This window comes from Polyodon spathula, chromosome 1 (assembly GCF_017654505.1).
Source record: "Polyodon spathula isolate WHYD16114869_AA chromosome 1, ASM1765450v1, whole genome shotgun sequence".
Lineage (NCBI taxonomy): Eukaryota > Metazoa > Chordata > Actinopteri > Acipenseriformes > Polyodontidae > Polyodon > Polyodon spathula.
The window spans coordinates 80,256,762-80,274,373 of record NC_054534.1 but is presented as its reverse complement, the minus strand read 5'-3'; the positions used below and the strand labels follow the sequence as shown (position 1 = coordinate 80,274,373).

The 17,612-nt window shown below is 42.5% G+C and overlaps 1 protein-coding gene across 2 annotated transcripts in view; it reads right to left on the bottom strand.

Moving 5' to 3' along the window:
* LOC121322941 (platelet-derived growth factor C-like) overlaps positions 1 to 17,612 on the bottom strand; it is a 96,370-nt gene that overhangs the window by 7,457 nt on the left and 71,301 nt on the right. The gene's annotated exons all lie outside the window — the stretch shown is intronic.

Below are 17,612 nucleotides of genomic sequence, written 5' to 3'. Positions count from 1 at the left end.
TGGTCAGTTGGAAGCCAGCCAGCCAGGAAGGGGACGGAATCACAATGCCAGACATCATAAAAGCGGTACGCAATGTGTCAGTCATAGGTTGGAGGAGACGTGAATGAACTAGCTATCGCAGGGGGCGTGACTAAGGGTATAATTGGGGACATGACGATGTAATATATTCCTTTGCTGTGGTTATGAGATTGACCAAAAAGGAAACTGTGTAAAAACCAATTGTGAGTGTTAAGTGTTTTGTTTGTTTTGTGGAAACTGTCTGCATTTGTCAATGATAGAGTACTGACACGATTCGAGAGCTGTCGTTAGAGGTCAGCATCTACACTGCACCACATGACACTGCAAAATACCTTGCACCTCACCTGCACTCAGAGCACACACTGTCAGGAGAAGAGGCCGTGTCTGTGTTGTGTATATTGTTATTTCATTACTTAACCCCATGGTTTAAATGCTGGCAATACCCATTGTTAGTAGAGACGGCATTATTACTTCACGGTTTCAAACAGAGAATAATGGAGAAAATAAAGAACTGTTTTGAACCGCAACTTTGTGTCTGTCATTGTTGGAGCACCTATTCACCTGAGCAGTGCAAACCACACATTCACAGTGCAATATTTATAAATGTGAGTAAGTGCGTTTCAATCATAGGCATTTAATGTGATGCTTAGAATGTATTCCAAGTATACCTTTAACACTAGAACCGCCATGTGGGTCAGTTTGACCCATTTTGTATTTAAAATGTTGATTAGTCTTCCGTTGTAAATCGTAGGAGCATGTCCGTTTTTGACTTTTTCCAAATATATTAATTAAATATCCTGACAGCGTTTGGTAGCCAGAATCACAAAAATGAGTTAAAACAGTTGTACCTAGAACCGCCACTTGGGTCAATGTGACCCATGCATTGTAATACATGTCTTTATTTTAATATAACTTAAGATATTCTATTTTTTTTCTGTAAATGCAACAAACAAGATATTCCTCCCCCTCCTAGCACACATGTTTTTTTTATTTTATTTTTTATTTTTATTTCAAGCCTTTGTTTGTAGAATGATTATGAGACTGAGATTGCTATGATTGTGGATTTGCCAAGTCAGTGAAAGCCTATTGCTTATTTTTCAATGTACCTGGGAGACATCAATCCTTTGTTTTGTTCCACAAATGCAACTGGGAATATATCGGAAGGACATATTAAATATTGAAAGTAGTCATTTTTATTGGAATACGGCAAGCTGCAGTCAGATGCATACAGCAAACTGAAATGACAGGTAGGATAACAACTTATGTGCCTAATATGAAACATATGTTATATATTCTTTTATATATTACTATTAGAAAACCAAAAAAACATTTTGATTTTACAGTTTTGTATGTACCAGTTTACACAATAGTGTTCAATGGAACTGCGTCTGTGTTTACAAGCTCCTGGATGCAGGCACAGTCAGCTGGCAGACACGTACGCTCCTCCATAGAGTACAATGCAGCCGTCATACCGGAAGTAGTGTTATATTTTATTTTTATGTTGTATTAGAAACAATGATTTTGGTTTTATAGTTTTGTGTGTACATATACCCGTTTACACCTGTACATGGGTATATGTACATACCCGTTTCTTTTGAAATGTATGTTTTATTATATTTTTTCACTGTTTGAAGTCACGCTTTATATGCGCTCATTTTGAAAATAAAGCCTTTTATGTTTAATGTTCCATTGAAATACGGTGTTTCTGCGATGCAAATGTTAGATATGATGTTCATGAATACAACTTTTCAGTTGTATCTGATAGTATGTCTTTCATTTTAATAACGAAGCAGTTTAAAAATGTATGGGTCAAAGTGACACACCTGGTGGTTCTAGATTTATATAGTTAGCAAATACTGATTTCTTGAGTGGCTCACCAGGTAAAAGTACAGCCAAGTGAGTCATACAGCGCAGGTTTGCGTCCTGGCTGTGCAAAGTCATCGATCTTCTATGGGGAGCTTTGCACAGGCTCTGGCACTCCCATGGGTTAGGGAGGCAAAACCATCAGCGACTTTCTCCTCATCGCGCTACAGCAAAATGAAGCCAGTTATTGTGTTCACCATTTAGAGCAGGGGTTCCTAAACTTTTTTTTACCCGAGGACCATCTGTTCAGCTGCATTAGGCACTGCAGTCCACTAATAGCACTCCTTGGCTCCTGGCAATTCTGTCAGCAGACGTGCTGACAGTGGGGTGAATCGCTCCTCCCGCTGTACCACTGGCAGCAGAAATGCTGCCAATGGTGCGGCTGTCAGCAGACGTGCTGACAGCTCCCAGACTGACTCCTTCACCCAGGGCTGCTGGGGTTGGTGGTCTCCAGACCTCCCCCAAGATCTCTGGCAGCGAAATTGCTGCGGGGGAAGGTGGTCTCCTGATCTCTCCCCCCTTTTTCATAGCCGGCAGCTCACTCTGGTGGGGCTCTGGCCACACTGACCCCTGCAGCCAAGCAGAGCTGACTGCAACCCCTGGCGAAGCAGTTCAGCGACCCCAGGCGATCCGGCGCGGCAGGCAGCCCCAGGCAATGCGGCGTGGAAGGCAGCCCCAGGCGATGCGGCACGACAGGCAGCCCCGGGAGATGCCAGGCAAGCATCCTTGGGCGATGCCAGGCAGGCTTCCTTGGGCGAAGTGAGGCAGGCATCCTTGGGCGAGGCGAGAAAGGGAGTCAGGACAAGCTGGGGTGCGGGTGTTGGCCCTCTTCTCAGCCACTACAACCCGGCGGTTCTTCCCCGTGCGTCCCTCAGCAGCCTATGCAAGGGCTGCTGAGGACTGCCAACATCTAGTCCTGGTCCTTCTGGTGAAGGGAGAGGCAGTTCCTGCTCCTCTTCCCCTGATGATGATGGAGGCAGAGGCAGCTCCAGCTCCTCTCATCGTGATGGTGGGGGAAGTGATACCAGCAGGCATTCATCCTCTGCTGGTGGGGGAAGTGATACCAGAAGGTATTCATCCTCTGCTGGTGGGGGAAGTGATACCAGCAGGCATTCACCCTCTACTGGTGGACAGGGACCCAGCAGGCATTCACCCTCTGCTGGTAGACAGGGACCCAGCAGGCATTCACCCTCTGCTGGTAGACAGGGAGCCAGCAGGCATTCACCCTCTGCTGGTGGACAGGGACCCAGCAGGTATTCACCCTCTGCTGGTGGAGGAGGCAGAGGCAGCTCCTGCTGCTCTGCTGCTGTCGATGGAGGTGGCGGAGGTGTGTAGTCTCCTGCCGGTGAAGGTGGCGGAGGCAGAGACAGCTCCTGCTGCTCTGTATCTGCCGGTGGAGGTGGCAGAGGCAGAGGCAGCTCCTGCTGCTCTGCTCCTGCCGATGGAGGTGGCAGAGGCGTGTAGTCTCTTGGCGGTGGAGGTGGGAGCGGGGTGTAGTCTCCTGGTGGCAGAGATGGGAGTGGCGTGTAGTCTGCCCTTATTACAAAGGACTGGTGTGGCTCTCCCTCACTTTCAGGTGACTAGTGCGGCCCTCCCTCATTTGCAGGGGATGACAGCGGTGGGGCCTCTCCCTCTGGCGCTGGAGACGGCAGCAACGGCTCCTCTCCCTCTGGCGAGGGAGACAGCTCCTCTCCCTCTGGCGAGGGAGGAAAAACCAGCAGGCATTCTTCCTCTGCTAGTGGAGACTTGGGTGGTGGACACTGCCTTCCTCTTCTCCTTTCCCCTACTCTGCCTCCTCCTCCCCTTCCTCTCCTGGGCCAGTTCCTCCTCTCCCTCTTGGTAGGGGCAGCGGAAGGGACAGTTGGCGAACAGATGGTCCTGGTCATAGAGGAGGCACCCCTGCGATGGCTTGTTAAATCGCTGTGGATGTCTGACCCTTAGGCGGCACTCCTTCTCCCTGTCCTTCACCTCTTTATCCTCCTTCCATCCCATTTTATTTATTTATATATTTTTTGTAATCCAACTTTTTATTTTTTTTCAAAAAGTGCGGTTCCTGCTCTGGTCTGATGCTTGGAGGCGCTGTTATCCCACTCCTAGAATCATGTTTCACAAAGGTGGCTGGAGTGGGTGGTGTCAGACCAGAGCCAGGAAATAAGCAACAGAGAGGTGGAGTTTGGTGGAGCTGAGCGAATGCTTTCACTCAGCATTTAATAAATAAACAAACAGACAGAAAATAAATGGTTGTAACAATATAAATACAGGACATGGCACATTCGCCAAAATAAATAGACAAACAAAACGGACTAAACAAAACACGGTGAGCTTCTTTTACTTTACGCTATTATTAGTTTTATTCTCTTTACCTCCTTCTCCAATCCCGTTCTCCACTCACCGAACACACAACATATAACAGAAAATACACAGGGGCAGGCACTTCGTCACAGTCATATTGCCTTATTTCAACAATACAAACAGATACACAATCTAAGTAATTGCTTTAAGACTACAGTTGCTGAGACACGGGGGGGGGGGGGGGGGGGGGGGAGTGTTACAAAAAAGATGGATTACATCTTAGTGATAGGGGAGCAGCTGTTATGGCATGGAGCATAGAAAGAATCCTTAGGGAAGACCAGAAAGGATTTAAACTAGGCCGGGGGGTCGGTGGGAACCAAAATCAAGTTGTAGTAATCATGGGTGAATTCAATAAACTGGGAAAATCCAGTAGGGTGTGGTAACGTAGAAACTGAACTGTTTGATGCAGTAAATAACTATTGTGGGCCAAAAACCCAACAAGGGACAGGGCCATTTCAGATCTGGTGTTCACAAACAACCAAGACATGGTATGTAATATAGAAGTAGTAGAACCACTTAGGTCAAGTGATCGTAACATGGTTACATTCAAAGTTACCTGGGATTCCAGGCATAAAGGCTGCACAAATTAAAGTGTATAATTTCAGAAGGGTTAACTTTGAAGGGATGAGATAAGAACTGAGAGAAATAAACTTGGCAGGAAAATTGTTATAATGCCAGACATGCAGGTAAAGTATATACCTACAATAAAAAGACCAGGTTTTAATGAGCAGTCACTAAGATGGTTAAACACATAAATAAAAAATAAAAACATGTGTATATAACTTGCAGGAAATTGGCAAGACTACAGGAGTATGCTTAAACATTTTATGAAGACCAAAAGAGACCTGGAGAGAAATATTGTCAGTGATGTTAAACAAAATCCTAAAAAATAAAAATAAAAAAAAAAATCCAATGTTTATTAAAGTAAAAGGTTAAGGTATTAAGGGATGAATATGATAACAAGGTTTATGAAGACTACAAAATATATCTGATGTATTAAAGTTTTTTTTGTTTATGTTTTCACCAGAGAGGATACAAATAATTTGCAGTCACACACACGGGTATTGAAGATTTCTTAAAGCATTAAATAAGTTACAGGAGTTAAAAATAAAAATAAATCACTGGATCCTGATAAAATTTCTTAAGGAAACAAGGGCAGAAATAAGTAGACGGTTCTATAGAACAGACTGGAAGCTTACAAATGTTGTGCCTTAATTTAAAAGTGGCGATAAGACACCCAGGTAATTATAGACCTATTTGTTTAACTTCTGTAACATACAAAATTATGCAAGCAATATTAAGAGGTAAGCTTGAAGATACAGCAAACAATTTATACAGCAAACAATATTATAGGGGATAGCCAGTACGGGTTCAGAAGAGGGAGGTCATGCTTGACTAACCAGCTTGACTTTTTTGAGGATGTTACAGCTAATGTAGATCATAGCAATGCTTATGATATAATTTATCTTGATTTTCAGAAAGCCTAAAATCAGCAGGAATACAGAGGAGCATGTGTAATTGGATATAGAACTGGTTAAAAAAACAGAAAGCAGAGAGTAATTGAGAGGTGTAAAATCAGATTGGGGTGTACTTAGTGGGGTACCACAAGGCTCTGCACTTGGACCCTTACTGTTCATCATTTACTCAAATGACTTAGACCAAGAAACACATTGCAAGATTACACTGTGTAACACAATGTTTTATTTTTTTTTGTTCCTGGGTAGTAAGTGTTATTTCCTAATTGCTTATGCCTCAAAAGTATAGAAAATGGCTATTATTCCCCACAAACTTTGCTTTTGTGACCAGGACAGTGATATTTCAAAATATCACTATTTCCAATGGGAAAATGGGCAAATGTGTGTCTTTTCGTTCACATAAAGTCAGAAAAAAACAACATATGAATCCAAATTAACATGTATTTATACTAAAGTAATACAAAGATGACTACAAAAGATTTAGAAGTGAGTAGTTTTTCGAGATTTACAATTATACTGTAAATACAGTATAATTGTAAATCTCGAAAAACTACTCGCTTCTAAAAGCGGGAACTTCATTGAAGTCTTTAAAATTATAAATAGTATAAATAAAGTTAACCCAAGACACTCCTTAAAATTTAGCAGAGAGACAAGAACAAGAGGGCATACGTGGAAGCTGAGTAAAAGGAAGTTTAGAACAGAAGATAGGAAGCATTTTTTTGCAGAGTGTTATAAAGGCATGGAATAGCCTACCAGGTGAAGTAATATGATCTAAAACAATGGGATAATTAAAGAAAAAAAAGATTCAATTCAGTGGTTTTAAATTAACTCCCCCAGTAGAGGAAAATAGCATGCTGACAAAGGACGAGCCTTGATGGGCCGAATGGCCACTTCTCAATCTCAATCAAAATGGCTTCCTAACTGTTCTTGCTGCACCACGGTCTTCAAGCTGCTCCATTGAGGAACTCAGTCCTTACCACCTTACCTAAAAAGATGCTAACTATACAACGGAAATGTATGTACACTTCTACATAAGGCTAATGCTTATTAATGTTACCTAAAAAAAGAGGTGTGCCATCTACTATTGTATAATGTTTGCTTCAAATAACTAGTGCTTATTTTGTTGTTCTGATTGCATTCAGTATAATTTGATTTGGCCTTAGGAAACTATGAAACAGTTCTTATTGTAACTTTGGTAATTTATGGCATTCATTGCAATGTCATTATAGAGAATATCTTGCATGTAATACTATATCAACCTCAGGCCAGAACTTAACTCAAAGGGGAATCAATAGCCTCCTTTTGTCGTAGCACAGAAAACTGATGTTATTTTCAGAGGATGACATTGCAAATGATTTATATACTGTAATGAATACTAATTGTTAAACTCCTCCAGGTTTCTTTTTTCTGCCCTCCTTTCTGGTTGTGTTCAATCCCTTAGCAACAATTGCTAGAGGTAACAATTAAATTACCTTCCAACACTTTTTTTTTTAACTCTTCGGTGGGGGTTTTCTGCTTTGGAAGAGCAGGGTGATGTATTATCCTTTTGTTCAAACTCCATCCGAAAAGCAGTGCAATGTATCAGTGTAAGTGATAGTAAACTTACTTTTTTATGTTACACTATCAGACCTATATATGCCCTTTACGTCAGAGTCAGTTTTTGATTAGCAAACATCACTATTGACTCTAGCCTTAATTTAAGTCTGATAGCCTTTGTGTACACAGTAATGCATCTGGAGTTGAACCAGGATTCATTCAAGGCTTTGTTCCATAGACATGTTCTGAACTGTTTAGTATACGTAAATGCATTTTAAAAAGTAACTGACTCAACAGTGCTTTTCATATATAATAATAATAATAATAATAATAATAATAATAATAATAATAATAATAATAATAATAATAATAATAATATCTTTATGTAGTGTCTTTTATAGTGGACCACCATCACAAAGCGCATTACAGGGGTAGGCTGTGAACTGTGCACTGGACCACACTACCTCGATTATAACTGAATTCTGACTGAAATGTGGTACATTTGTAGACTAAATTTCCATTCCATAGACCAAACATCACAAAAAAACTAAAATCAATGCATGCTACTGATATAACTGTTAAACGTCAAATTGTTCCATACTTTTTCTGAATAAAAGTTTATTTAAAAAAATTTGGTGTTAACACCATCACTGTCATCAGTTTTGACTGACTGAGAAAAAATTTACGTCTTATGTTACTCGCAGAATATGATGCATCAGTTAATACATATTGCTCAGGGCACATGAAAAATTTAAATTAATTGCGTTTAACTGTTAAGTCACAAGGTGCTAACTGCTCTGTTGTGTTTTAAACTTCCACCTTTCATAAATATTACATGATAGGATGCATTTTTACACTATGCTGAATGTGTAAAGGTCTCTGAGAAGCCTTTTCTAAAATTAAACCTCTGAGATTACAAAGAACCACCTTGCTGAAATATACAGTGTGACATTAATGAGATGCATGCAAAAGAAGACCATGGATTAAATGCTAAATTCAGTGACAGTCTGATAAACAGTATGCCACACTGCCAGATACTGTTGTCAGATAGATTGCCATGTCGTGTTATGTAGTAATAAAAAGCTCATTTCCATAAGTCTCATCTGTCTATAAGAAATGCCAGTTTTTTAAATGAACAGCTCACATTCAGTCAGTCACCTATCCACTAACTGTGAGGTTAAGAAAATTATGAAAAAGACCCCCAGTCCCTCTAAAATCCAGGGCTCCAGGCCAGTGGCTTGGTGATGATGTCACAGACCAGGAAATACACACAGGCAAAGTACTTGAGTCGCAAATGTGCTTGTCTTTATTAAATAATAGAAACAAAGCAAAACAGTGGTCAAAACACATACAGACACACACACACACACACATATATATATATATATATATATATATATATATATATATATATATATATATATATATATATATATATATATATATAGAAAAAAACCCTATACAATAGTGTTGAAAAAAAAACGGTGGGCCGCCGCAAGGAGTGGAGGCTCGTTAAAAAAAAATGGCCACGGGTCGCAAAAGCTACAGTTCCCAGAAGGGTGGGGCCGCCGCGAATGTAAGGGAGCAGGCAGATCAGCCAGGCGTATTGCAGTGGGGAAATAAACCTGGTTATCTGTGCGGTTTTGACCAAGGAGTTTTCCTAAAGGAGAGAAGCGAATTCACCACAGAGAGAGCCGCTGTGAGTAGAGTGCAACACAGGAGCGGTAAAGTTGAAAATCTGAAAAAGTATATTACTGTGTTCTTCTGCAGGGGGAGACAGTCTCCCGATTGTCCTGTGTGACTGTGCCGTTTCTTGGAGAAGAGACCGTTTTCAGTTACCTGCATTACCTGGGTTTCCTTTGTTTTCTTGGAGGGGGCAACAACTCCCCAAACCTACCTGTATTTCTTTTGTTCTCCTGGAGGGGGCGACAACTCTCCTAACCTACCTGTGTTTCCTTTGTTCTCCTGGAGAGGACGATAACTCTCCACACCTACTTGTGTTTCCTTTGTTCCCCTGGAGGGGGCGACAACTCCCCACACCTACCTGTGTTTCCTTTGTTCTCCTGGAGGGGGCAATAACTCCCCAGACCTACATGTGTTTTCTTTGTTCTCCTGGAGGGAGCACCAACTCCCCAGCCTATCTCTGTTTCCTTTGTTCTCCTGGAAAGGAAAGCAATCCGGCTGGACCTTTGCTGAACTGGTGTCACGTCTTGGTATAGAGAGGATTTTACAAGTGAGCTAGTTATTTGTCCGTACAGGACCCAGAACTGCTAATGATTTGTAAATATTGTAAATAAAATACCACTCACCAAATCACTGCCTGTCTCCTGGCTGTCCTGCTGCAACCACGCCACTGAGAGGTGAAAAACTAGAGTGTGCATCTCTCTCTCTCTCTCTCTCTCTCTCTCTCTCATATACACACACACACAAGTACATTAGCAATTGTTTACCTTCTTTCTTTCTCTCTCTCACTCTCTGACTTCTCTACTGTCTTTCTCTCAACTTTCCAACCCTGGTCAGCAAAAGCTGTTGGTTTTTATAGTGGTCGAGCGATTAACTGCTTATCAATTACCTCATTTATCCCTCTGACACATTCTGCACAGGATTGTAGTTTGGCAGACAATAAGCAAACATAGTCCCTCCTAACTACATTTAACTAAAATAAACACAAATACCCTCCCCCATTAAAATCCCAAAAGTCCCTGGCTTTTTCCTCGCACAGGAACAGATGCAATAATTATAATATTTATATAGCACCTTTCACAGTAGACCACTATCACAAAGCACTTTACAGGATACAAGATTAGGATGTGTGAACTATGCATCAGCTCCAGAGTCATTTACAACCCCGTCTCACCCAAAAGACAAAGCACAAGGAGGTTAGGTGACTTGCTCATGGATGCCACAACAAGGCAGTGGCTGAGCTGGGATTTGAACCGGGGACCCAGGAGCGTTGGATTTCAACACATGGGTACCGTGGCAACAGTCAGTTGTGTACTCCAGTGAGGAGCCACACGTCTCTCTCTCTCTCTCTCTCTCTCTCTCTCTCTCTCTCTCTCTCTCTCTCTCTCTCCTCTCTCTCTCTCTCTCTCTCTCTCTCTCTCTCTCTCTCTCTCGTGGAGGATTGTGGGAAGGGCTTGCAGAGAGGTGGAACGCCGGTGCGGTAGGACCGGGAAATTTAAAACTTTATTTATTTATTTATTTATTTTGTTTGTTTGTTTGATAGTTACTTAGTTGTTCTTTTTGTGTGTTTGTTTGTTCGTAGGTTAGTGGTGTGTCTGTGTGTGTGTGTTTGTTTGGAGGGTGTTTGGAGATCCCGTTATGGGGTCTCGTTCAGGAGGGCTGGGGGCTCTCACCCGCCGACACGGGGTCCGTTGCCTGCCTGACCCCGGGGTTTCGGTGGAGGAGTGCCTGCTGGCAGTAGGAGAGGTGGTGGGGTTTGAAAATATTATGTCGGCGTCAAGAATGAATAAAGCGCTAGTAATATTTTTAGTGGAGGTGTCTCTGGTACACAAGCTGGTAGAGGAAGGATTTACAGTAAAAGGTGAATATGTTCAGGTTTCCCCTCTAGTAACCCCGGTAACGAAAGTTATTATTTCTAATGTGCCTCCATTTTTAAAAAATGAGCAATTAGAAAAGAATTTAGCTCGTTTTGGTAAACTGGTGTCCCCGATTAAGGGAATCCCGCTGGGGTGCAAAAATAACAGTGTTAGGCACGTCATGTCGTTTAGAAGGCAGGCGTTTGTCTTACTAAATGATCCTAACCAAGTCATTAATGTTGCCTGGAATTTTAACGTGGAAGGGATGAATTGTGTAGTTTTTGTCAGTTCCGAAACGATGAGATGTTTTTACTGTGGAGAACAGGGACACCAGAGAAAAGCCTGCCCGAGAAAGGAGGCTAGAGCGGAGACAGGGCAGGATCAGGGCGATGCTGGCGGGGAGGAAGTCGGGGGTGTTGGGGGTGAGCGGGAGGAAGAGTCGGCTCCCCCAGCGCAGCCGCAGAGCGAGCCCGTGCTGACCGAGGAGGGGGCGATCCAGAGGGAAACCGGAGCAGAACCACCAACACCACGGCCTCGCACAAAGAGACCCAGCCGCAGCCTGTCACTGACGGGTTCGGAGGATAATACCGCTACTACTGAGAATGGTGAAGAATCATTCAAGGTAGTAGCGAAAAAGACACGAATTCAGCGGAAGGCTGCAGAGCTGCCGGATGGCAGAGCGCAGCCAGTGCAGAACTCCGAACCCGTGCAGACAGGGAGACTGCGGGCTCCAGGCGGGGCGTCAGTCCCTCCCAACGCGGAGGAAGAGAGCACAGCGCAGGGTGAGCCGGGCGCGGTGCAAGACTCTCCGCTAGCTGAATCTCAGCCGCCTGAAATGGTGCCGGCTGTAGCAGAGACCGGTGTCGGGGAGTCGGAGGGAGCTGCGGAGGAACGGATTCTCGGGGGCGAGCGAGAGGACAGCGCGGATGAGATGGAGGGGGAGCTCTCTGACTCCTCGCTTATCTCAGACATCCCTGATAGCCAACCCGTCAGTAAGAAAAAGTTATACACGCTTGAGCAGGTAAATGATTTTATGATAGAAACAAAAGGGAAAAGGGGAGTAGAAATAGAGAGTTTTTTCCCTGATCTAAGGTTATTTCTCCACTCCGCTCACGTTATAACAAGGAAAGCCACAATAGAAGAATTTGATCAGCCAAAACGTTATAGATTAAAAAAAATTGTTCAGAAAATTAAAAAGGATCTTAAAAGTGGTTCAAAATCTCTTGTTTAAAAATGGCTGTGTTTTATGAAACTTCTTTTATTACTTGTTTTAGTGTGTTAGTTTTTTTAGCTATGATGGAAAGGTGCGTTTTTATTTCTTTTAATCTAAACGGCTGCAGACAGTCTTTTAAGAGGGCGCAGCTAGTCGGGTTTTTAGAGCAGAAGCAGGCGGGGGTGGTGTTTCTGCAGGAAACGCACTCGGATCAGGAGAATGAGGAGGCGTGGCGAGCGGAGTGGAAGGGGCTGTGCGTGATGAGTCACGGCGCTAGTACCAGTGCAGGAGTAGCCGTGCTTTTTAAACCCAGCCTGGGGGCAGTTTTACTAGATATAGATGAAATCGAGAAAGGGAGGATTTTAAAAGTAAGAGCTAGGCTGGGCAGTACAGTGTATGTTTTTATTAATATTTATGCCCCCAATAGAGGGGGCGAACGAATTTTATTTTTTAAGAAATTAAAGCAAGCTCTTTTTAATATTAATAATAATGATGTGGTGGTAGTAGGAGGAGATTTTAATTGTACTGTTAATTTTAATATTGATAGAAATAATGATGAACCACACCCTCAGTCCTCCAGAGAGTTGGCTGCATTGTTAGAGTCCAGTGACCTGGTTGACATATGGAGATGCCTGCACCCCAGTTCAAGACAATACACCTGGTCTCAGTATCACACAGACTGTGTATATAGAGCAAGACTAGACCGGTTTTATACTTCTAAAAACGATTTAAATAAATTTATCAAAGCAAGAATCATCCCCAGTAGTCTCTCTGACCACCACTGTCTATTAATTACAGTATTAATTCAATCAGAACCCCACAGAGCATCTTACTGGCATTTCAATGTAAAATTATTACAAGATGTAAAATTTAAGCAACAATTCAAACTTTTTTGGATAATTTGGAAAAAAGAAAAAGCACAATATAAAGATTTAAGACAGTGGTGGGACATTGGCAAAATACAAATTAAATGTTTTTGTCAACAATATACTATAAATGCAACCAGGTCACTGAACACAGCCGTGAGAGAACTGGAGTCCAAAATCCTCCTCCTAGAGGAAAGGTTAAATTCAGAATTTAAAGAACAGACCCTGGAGAACCTAAAGGAGCAGAAAATCGCGCTGGGGAGCTTGCTGAAGGAAAGAGTGAAGGGGGCGATTGTGCGTTCCAGATTCATGGAGTTGAGAGACATGGATGCCCCCACTAGTTTCTTCTTCAACCTGGAGAGGAAGAGAGCGGACAGTAGACAGCTGTGTTGTATCAGGACTCCTGGTGGGAAAGAACTGCACACCCGGGAGGAAATCAGCAGAGAGGCGGTGCGTTTTTACAAGGAACTTTATAATAAAGAACTGTGCAACATAGAGGACACTGAGCGGCTGCTCCAGGGGTTACCCAGCCTCAGTGAGAAGGAGCAGATTCAGCTGGACGCACCGCTGACCCACCAGGAGATGACCGCCGCTGTCAAGCAGCTCTCCAGCGGAAAGGTTCCCGGGATCGATGGACTGCCAGCAGAATTTTATAATAATTTCTGGGATATAATGGGGGAGGATTTGCTCCAGGTTCTGAGAGAGAGCCTCAGCCACAGGGAACTGCCTCTTAGCTGCCGTAGGGCAGTGGTTACACTGCTGCCCAAGAAGGGAGACCTATGCCAGCTTAAAAATTGGAGACCTGTGTCAATTTTATGTTCTGATTTAAAGATTTTATCCAAAACAATCGCTAATAGATTAAAAAGTGTTATTGGAACTGTAATACATATGGATCAAACATATTGTATACCGGGTCGCTCTATTTTTGATAACTTGTTTTTTATTCGAGATTTTTTAACTGTAAGTGATATTTGTGATTTTAATGTAGGAATGGTCTCCCTGGATCAAGAGAAGGCTTTCGACAGAGTCGACCACACCTACCTCTTTCATACACTGGAAGCCTTCGGGTTCGGTCCTGGTTTTATTTCTTATATTCGGCTTTTATATTCCAACATTTTTAGTATTTTAAAGATCAACAATGGGCTGAGTCAGCCCTTCCCAGTGTGCAGGGGTATAAGGCAGGGCTGTGCCCTGTCTGGTATGCTGTATTCACTGGTTATAGAGCCCCTGCTGCACCTGCTGAGGGTCAGGCTAGCTGGATGGACAGTGCCCTCCTCGCCCTCCACACCCTCCTCTGCCACAGTGAAGGTGTCTGCCTACGCAGACGATGTGACTGTGTTTGTGAGGGGGGATGCAGATGTCCAAGCGCTGCAGCAGACTCTAAATGAGTTCCAGAGAGCATCTTCTGCCAGAGTAAACTGGGCAAAATGTGACACCTTCCTGTCAGGCGGCTGGGATGAGGGCACCCCTCCTTTCCTGCCTGAGGGGCTGAAATGGAACAGAACAGGTATTAAAGTGTTGGGGGTGTACCTCGGAACAGAAAACTACATGAAAAAGAACTGGGAGGGTTTGTTGGATAGGGTGAGGGGGCGGCTGCAGAGGTGGAAGGGACTGCTGGCTCAACTGTCCTTCAAGGGCCGGGTGCTTGTTATTAATAATCTGGTGGCCTCTAGCTTGTGGCACAAGCTGGTATGCTTGGACCCACCCCAGGGCCTGGTGAAGGAGATCCAGAGAGTGTTGCTGGAGTTCTTTTGGAGCGGGAGACACAGTTTGAGGCCGGCAGTCCTCTACCTCCCTAGTGATGAGGGGGGGCAGGGGCTAGTCAGCATTGCCAGCAGGGTGGCAGCCTTCAGACTGCAGGCGGTTCAGAGACTCCTGTACACTGAGGAGGAGGCTCATTGGAAGAGGCTGGCCTGTTTCCTTCTCAATAGATTTGGGGGGCTGGGGTTAGGAAAACACCTGTTTTTAATTGAGAACACCAGTTTTAGTAAAGCAGGACTTCCTCCTTTTTATCAAAGTATTTTAAAAGCCTGGCAGCTGGTGAGGGTGGAAAGGGATGTGGAGTCCTTGACAGGGCAGGACCTGTTTGAGGAGCCCCTATTTTTTAATCCACTCTTTCCAGTTAAGTTCCTCCAGTCGATGACGCTCTGTGCCAGTTTTTTAAAAGCAGGTGTAACCAGGATGGTCCACCTGTTAAACCTTGAGCTCTCCTGCTGGCTAACTGCCTCCCAGCTAACTGCACAGCTAGGCTGGCACTCAGAGAGGCTTGCAGAAAGACTGATGGGTGAGTTGAGGGGCTGCCTCTCCCCGCGGCTCAAGGCAGTCCTGAGGGAGGAGTTGTCCAGAGGCACAGAGCAGAGACAGCTTTCCTTATTTCCAGGGATGATCGTGTCACCAGCAGTAGGTGAGGAAGGTGAGGGCGGTGGAGAGAATGGAGGGACTTTGCTTAAATTGCAGAATGTGGAGGAAATTATCTTTCACACAATGAATGGAAAACAGATATACAAATTGTGTGTTAAAGCCACAGAGTATAGTAGGCTAAGGGGTCTGGTAGACTCTAAGTGGCGAGCTTACTTGGCTGTAGAGGAGGGGCACAGGCCGGTGTGGAGGGTGCTGTACAAGCCGCCTCTCGCCAAGAGAGTGGGGGACCTGCAGTGGAAGATTCTACACTGCATTGTGTCCACAGGCAGGTTTCTCCATAGAGTGGACCCCAGCATCAGTGAGCAGTGCGCTTTTTGCTCAGCAGAGGAAACTCTCTTTCATGCCTACAGTGAGTGTGAGAGGCTGCGGCCACTTTTTAATTTACTGCAGGGAATCCTGAATAATTTAGGGGTCGTTTTTAGTAAGGAGCTTTTTATTTTTGGGGTTCTATACAGTTTTAAAATGAAAAACAGGTGTGTTCTTATTAATTTTTTATTTGGACAGGCAAAATTGGCTATTTTAAAGACAAGGAAAAATCAACTCTCTGGTTCTGGACTGACCAGTTTAGTGGTTCAGTTCAGGGTGCTCGTGGTCAGCCAGATCAGAGTAGAGTTTGAGTATTTTAAACTGGTCAGTAACCTGGAGGACTTTCAGGAGAGGTGGTGTGTGGGAGACGCCTTGTGTGCTGTGAGTGAGGAGGGGGAGCTCCAGTTTTTGTTCTAATTTTATTTAATTTTTGTTTTACAGTGTTTTATTTTGGCTTTTATCTGTTTTCAACAAAGAAAAAAACACTGTTTAATATTGATTTTGTAATGATCCTTTTATTTTGTTTAAAATCTGTTTTTAAGGAGAACACGATATATTTTAGGATTTTTTAAATTTTGCTCAGGCAGTAGGAATCTTAACTTTTGTTGTGTTTTACCTTTATTTGAATTTTAATGGATTTTATTTGGAATATTTAAATAAAGGATCTTAAAAGTCAAAAGTCTCTCTCTCTCTCTCTCTCTCTCTCTCTCTCTCTCTCCTATCTTTCTCTACAATCCCGGTCACCAAAAGCTGCTGGTTTTTATAGTGGACGAGGGATTATCTGGTTATCCCTTTTACTACATTTCAGCTCTTCATGGTAATTATTTTTTATATTTAAAGTTTTCAGGGCATTTTGTTAAAGGCATGTGTGCATCACACAACCCTTGGTGCATTTTTATTTTTGTTTTTCGTTGTTCTGATTCTAAATTTCTTGAAAGCAACAGTTCAAATTTTAAGGTTAATATTTACAGAACAGTACTCTCACACATTTGGTCACCAGCGCTCCTGTTGCATGAAACTGGAGTTACCATATTTTTTCATTTTTTGCCAGTTTTAATACAACACCTCTGGACTTCCAGACATTTTTATTTGATCAGATTGTTACCGTCTTCCTCACATCTCAGTTTAAAATATGATTTACCAACGTTCTTCTTTTATTTACATACCAATGTCATAGCACATTCATAATATTGATACAGATTTTTAAAGAGCGGCAGCATTATGGGGGTTACAGGCACCACTGGCGCCTAAACCCAGAAAGATAGTTGCCATAAACTTTTCTTTTTTGTCTCATTTGCAACCATTTTAGTTGCAGTATCAAATAAATACATGTGAAAATAAAATGTCTTGCACTGTCTACTATTCTCTCCAAAGTCAGAATCTAATTCCCCAAATACACATAAATTACACTCATTAAACTATAAGGTTGAATTAGTAACGAATCCACTCATCAACACAGTATGACTTTTCATAACAAAAAATCTTCATGTAATGTGCCACGCAGCACAAGGATGACAAAAAATAATGGTGTTTCTTTAGAAAATGCTTATCAAAAATGAAATATTAGAAAGTAATCTAATTTTGATGAACTACAATTCAAACAATGTAATGTATGTGCTTTTTGCTTAGGTGCACATTAAATTATTTGATTTAATCTCTGGGTAATAGATTTACTCTGTTACAGGGTAATTCATTCATCCTTTCTTCTTCGAATATAATGGTTTGATTTTACCATTGAGGTAACAGTAGATATATAGTAGCTTATCTGTTTCTAATGTAAATAACATCTGATAAACCCTTGAATTATGATTCCTTGAAGGTTGAAAGTTCTTTCACTTTTCTTCAATGAATATGTTACTTAATCATGTAACAATTAACAATTTTGTTAAAACACATACATGCATTTTATATAGTAAGGGTGAAACCAAAACCAAAGAAATACCAGAATAATATATACTTTGTTTTGTTTTTTTTCTCCTTTTTTGTCATCTGTTGATATATAATCCTTTCACTTAACAAACCC